Below are 6133 nucleotides of genomic sequence, written 5' to 3'. Positions count from 1 at the left end.
TCAGTGGGTAGAGCAGGCGCACATATATTTAGAGGTTTATGCCTCGACGCAGAGGTCCAGGGTTCAACTCCGACCTGTGACGATTTCCTGCATGTCTCCCCCCTCTCTCTCCCCTTTCTCACCTAGCTGTCCTGTCCATTAAAGGCGGAAAAGCCCCAAAAAATAATCTTTAATTTTCAACAAAGTAAAACAAAGAACATATGATTTTTAGTAGCATCTATAACCCTTCACGTGTGTGTGTGTGTGTGTGTGTGTGTGTGTGTGTGTGTGTGTGTGTGTGTGTGTGTGTGTGTGTGTGTGTGTGTGTGTGTGTGTGTGTGTGTGTGTGTGTGTGTGTGTGTGTGTGTGTGTGTGTGTGTGTGTGTGTGTGTGTTCTGGTTGCAGTTACATGACAAAACCTTATATTGTTTAACATTTTGTGAAAAATGTTCTTTCTAATCTTTCACTTTTTTCAAATACTGCATTTCTAAATTTGAATTATTCTCATTATGTCACCTCAACTACAGAAAAGTCAAAAGATGGAGCAGACCTGGGAGTGTGTTCATGTGTTCTAGTTGTGTGTCTGTGTGATCGCTCTCTGCGGCACGGGCCCCATTTTGTTCTCTTAGAGCCTGACATGTTGAGCAGCGGTCAACCTGGGGCGGCCAACAATAAGAGCAGGATGTCTGGAATTAAGACCCCCCCCCCCCACCTACACACACACACACACACACACACACACACACACACACACACACACACACACAGGAATGTGATGTGACAATAGGAAACGCAATGAAGAACACAGACAATGCAGACAGGGACTGTTTGGGTGTCCGAATTGGATCGAGGCGCTGGACAAGCAGACGCTGCATTGATGCCAAAGCTCCCTGTTCAGATTTATTTAAGACTTTTCCCTCCTGGACAGACATCAGGTGAACAGATAATCTGTGGTGCTTAGTTAACGTGATAATGCTCAACTTCTTGTCCTATGAATGGAAGTAGTCTCCATTCATTCTCAGGAATAACAACAGCTCATTAAGATAAAGTCAGATTCTGCAGATGAGGGTGACTGATGGACCACATGAGTGACAGGGGCCCGGGGGCCATCATAGCACCTTGAGAGGGGGTGGGAGGCGACGCTAAAAGGCGACGCCACTCGGCTAACCTACATGCTCTCGGGCCTGTGACGAAATGCTACAGCGAGAGGCAGCCATTAGTGCCTCTTGTTGTTCAGATCAAATTGAAATCTTTAATAATGTTCGGGGAGACAATCTGTGCTGGAGGTGCTGGTTGTGTGCTGGCGTCGCACAGGAGCTCTCGACCAAAAGCCTCTTCTCACATGGCCTGTGGACCATGACTTCAGCGGTGGTGGTGGCCTTGTTTTGGAGTGCCATCTCTCTCCTCCTCTCCAACAACAATAATGACCGGCTGGAGCGGCAGGGGCTGCATTAGCCGCTGGTTTCAGAGGGCATCCTTCCCAAGGAATTGGCCTGTTTTTGTTCCATCTGCGCCACTCCATTCTCGAGCTTTGTGCGACTCAGTCAGGCCTGGGTGGGTTATTAAAAAGGCAAGAGCTCAAGTTGTGATCATTAGGGGCTTGTCCAGCATGGGCTCCAAAAAAAGACCCCGACATGTAAGGTCACCCTTTTTTTCTGCTTTCCTCCTCCCCCGCCCCTCACACACAACATTGCTTTGAACATTGCTCAACATCCACAATGGCTCTGAAATGCTATGCAAATATAAACACCTGCAAACACTGCCAAAAAACATAAACTGTACTGTAAACACTCACATTCATCCCTGGGATTCTTTTTTCTGCCCCCAGTGCTCCTCCTGACGCACATTCTCCATCTGCTGCTGACGCCTCGCACGCTCTACTTGTTACTTTTTTATCTTTTATCAACACTCGATTTCTCCCACTCCGGCTATTGAATTTTTTTTGGTCTCCCTCTTGGTGTTCTCTCCCCTCCATCCTTCACTCTTGACTGCTGCTGTTGTGATTTCTCCGTCCAGGGCCCTCGAAGCCTCTCTGTGGTTCTCTCAGGGGTTTTGTTTTTCCACTTAGACTCCATTCACCTCTTTCACTGAGACACTAACTAATAACTCGCTTCTTATTCTCTCCAAGTGTCCACTTGCACCAGACATCTCCTGTACCTTTGTACAAATGCATTCAATATATTTTAGTTTCCATACAATTGTAATTTTTAGTGGGAAGTGATATTCTTTTATTGCTCTAACTTGATTTAAAGGAAATGGAAGGCACTGAAGAAAAACATCTTTTTTTTTTCCCTGCAGACTGCACTCATTAGTATTGCTTCTCTCATGGCCAGACATTTTCATTTTATTTGCCTATCAGACCCTTTCACAAATGCTGGCTTTTTGTAGCAAAGGAGCCTCTCATTGAGAGAGTTAAGGCAAGTGCCTTGCTTAAGGGCATTTAAACGCATGACCTCTTTTTGCCCTCGCCTCTTCCACGCACACACACTCCTGCCTCTGACAACACTCCTCGGGCACAGACTCAGTGGCTTTTAACATGCAGGACAAACATACCGGTCGGCGCTCCATAGGTTAATGCAATGTATAGAGCAGAGCAGGAATGTTTGTGAACTAATCTCCTACATCTTATCTCATTTCATCTGTCAACTCGAACAGGAATCAGTTTTAACTACACTCAAATATATGAATATTTAAATGTATTCTTTCTCTAGTTAATGATCTTTACCTACGGTGCATTTCAAGGATAAAACAGCATTATGGAGATGTGTATGTGACGTTGAATGAGCTGTGTGTTCGATTCCCCCAGCTTCCACAGGTCAACCCTCTCCCTCGGGGCAGTACCTGATACCTGGCTGATTTTATCCACCTCCGTTTGTGTGTATAGTGTTGAATGTGTGTGTGCTTTGAAAGGTGCGTTTTTCTTGATGTCTTCCAGTCAATAGCAGCTTCCTGCCTTCAGGGCCTGTGTGTTGTTTAATAGGCTGGTCGGACACAGGGCACCTGTGTTTCCTCCCTCCGCCTGCTGCTACACAGAAACATCCTCTGTTGGGCCACTTTGCTCTGTTTGACTGGCACATTTGTTCCAGGTGCATTATGGTTAAAGGTGGAGGAGATTAGATAGCTTCTTGAAATTTGAGGAAGGTGTTGTCTTTTGAAGTCCGCTCAGGTGTTCGGAGGCCTTTCTTCTGGCCATAATGTCTCTTATACCAACATTCGGTCGGTCGGTTGGTCGGTCGGACCACCACTTTGGTCCAGACTGAAATATCTCAGCAACTGTCTGATGGATTTCCATGAAGTCAATAATTTGCCATCCTCTTCTGAGGATGATTCATTATCATATGACTTTTCATTTAGCACCACCAACAGGTCAGAGGTTTTAGTTACCCAGTAAAATATCTCAACATTTACTGAATGGATTAGAACAAAATGTTCTTAAGTGATTCATGGTTCATGATTAATGAATCCCTCAGACTTTGGTGTTGTCTTGTTCTCTTCTGCCTCCATGAGATTGACACTTTATAGTGAAATGTCTTGACAGCTATTGATTGTTTAGCTTGGAAACAGAAAAAAGGTTAAGTCACAAACTAATTTGTTGCCCCGAAGCTTTCAACCATGTGGTTGGACATGTGGTTGAAAGCTGTAAAGTTGGATCATGTTTAGTTAGATTATTTTGGATTGCCGTGTAACTTGGTACAGCTATTCATGTCCACCTGAGGATGTATTGTAACAACGTTCAACTGATCCCTTAAAGGTCCCATGACATGGTGTTCTTTGGATGCTTTTATATAGGCCTTAGTGGTCCCCTAATACTGTATCTGAAGTTCTTTCCCAAAATTCAGCCTTGGTGCAGAATTACAGCCACTAGAGCCAGTCCCACAATGAGCTTTCCTTAGTACGTGCCATTTCTGTGTCTGTAGCTATTGAAGAGGAGAGAGGGGGGGCAAGGTGGAGGGTGGGGGTGTGGCCTTGACCAACTGTCACTTTGCTCGTTTGAAAGCCATGATGTCTCTCTCTCATGGGTGGGCCAAATTCTCTGGGCGGGCAAAGTAGAGAAAGGGGAGGTAACCTTGCTCCTTATGACCTCATAAGGAGCTGATTCCAGATCGGCCCATCTGAGCTTTCATTTTCTCAAAGGCAGAGCAGGATACCCAGGGCTCGGTTTACACCTATCACCATTTCTAGCCACTGGGGGACCATAGACAGGCTGGGAGAACTCATATTAATGTTAAAAAACCTCATAAAGTGAAATTTTCATGCCATGGGACCTTTAACTTTTCATCTACAGTAGTGCCATCATCAGGTCAAACATGTGTCCATTGCTTTGTTTTATGACCGAATGCCTGCAAAACTAACGACATTCCCTTCAGCCCCAACTCTATTCATGGCTTTTTGTACGTGCTTGGTTGTACATAAGAAAAGTGGCAGAAGTAGTTTTAAGTGTAAAGAATGAACAAAGAAAACCTAAATTCTCATGTATGCACACCTGGCTAATCACTGCGTAAAGTGGGCGAGATTGTTGGTTTTGGAAAGCTGCAAAAAGTGTCGGACGCATCTCCCACAATTCCAACATTCATAAAGATGTGGTGGGAGGGGGGTTAAAGCAGACGGACACCTTTCATCTTGTTATAAGTGTATGAAACCAAAGGAGAAAAAGAAGCTGGTATTAGCAGTCGGGCTAGGTCTTCACAACAGAATAAGAATCTCACACTAATAATAAATGCAAAAAGATGACAAAGTGTTAAGAATAATCAGCCAGCCTTCATGCAAAACCATTAACATACAAGGTGATGGGTTCACTTACACAATCTGGGTTTTCTGGACGGCCACAAAGAAGCCTAAACCGGGTGGGCCCACACAGCAGTACAGTTTTAAAACAACAGCGTGTTCTGCAGCTCATTTGGACAACAAATTCTGTCAGTCTACATAATTTGCCGGGCTGAATTGGTTGGCCCAGGGTCTCGGGCCCAGAGATAAGTGGAGAACTTTCCAGATGACTGACGCAGGACAACCCCGACCCGTCATGCCACTGATTGCCACACACTCCACTGCTGCCTTTTTGGCAGCAATTTCTCCAGGGGGCCCTATTCTGTCTTTGAGTTTGTCCCCATAATGGTGATGGGACACATGCCTTCTCCTCCATCACACACACACACACACACACGCGGACACAGTGTTAGTATGGCTCTGTGTAAAATGTAGTAAGTCCCAGTCGCCCCGTCCTGCCAGCTTTGTCTGCCCTCAGCTGTTCCGGCCCGGTGCCTGTATTGTGCTGCCGGGCTCATTACCAGAAGCACTGTGGCCCGAAACCTCCTCGCTAATAGGCCCAGAGAGAGACAGAGAGGAGTTATTTCTGCTATTTCGGATTGTGTGTAGCAGTGTAATGTTTTGTCTTTTACTCTTTTGGTAGCGAGATTGTTAATGTTTAACGTTAACTGCTGTTATTTCTCTGGTCGGCCATTAGCTGGCTGAGGAATTTGAAAATGGTTTCTATGAAAAGGTTTTCGTCGTCCCTGTGAGGCGCATTGACTTGAAAGCTCCTCTATATGTATGAGTGTGTATGGATGTGTGTATTTCTGCATGCCTGAGCAAGGAACTGAAAAGAATGAGTGTCCAGTCAGTAGATGGGCTGTCTGGAATGGGCCAGGCCACTTGGACGACAATGGGATGAAGTGCAGCTATTGTTTAAAGTTTACAGGGTGTGTACAGTAGTGTGGCTGCAGGAGAGGGATACAAAGAGAGAGGGGTGTAAAGAGGTGAGTCAGGAAAATGGTGAAATGTGAGGAGAGGGGAGGCTTGGAGAGGGAGAGAGAAAGAGAAGTGCATACTGTAAACAGAAAGACGTCAGGGCTGATCTTCATCAGCAGACAGATACCGCTCTGACTGAACTGATATTGAGGACTTTAAGTGATTGCCTCAGAAGTCAGACAAAACCCTTCATCCTGTCTCATTCAAAAGTTATGTAATTAGGTTTGAGGGTTCCTTTAATGATGAATTAGGCCATGAGCCACACAGAAGTTCGTGAACTGAGAATTACTGCAGAGGTTGTTGTGGTCTAATAAGACTAAACAGCATAAAACCCAGCACTGAAACTGGAGCAAGTTCAAGCGCAGTTTCTGGCTTTAATTTAAAAAGGTACAAAAACAAAACCCATAAA

Source organism: Perca flavescens, chromosome 16, assembly GCF_004354835.1.
Source record: "Perca flavescens isolate YP-PL-M2 chromosome 16, PFLA_1.0, whole genome shotgun sequence".
NCBI lineage: Eukaryota > Metazoa > Chordata > Actinopteri > Perciformes > Percidae > Perca > Perca flavescens.
The sequence above is the reverse complement of the archived record's forward strand: the minus strand, read 5'-3'. Positions refer to the sequence as shown.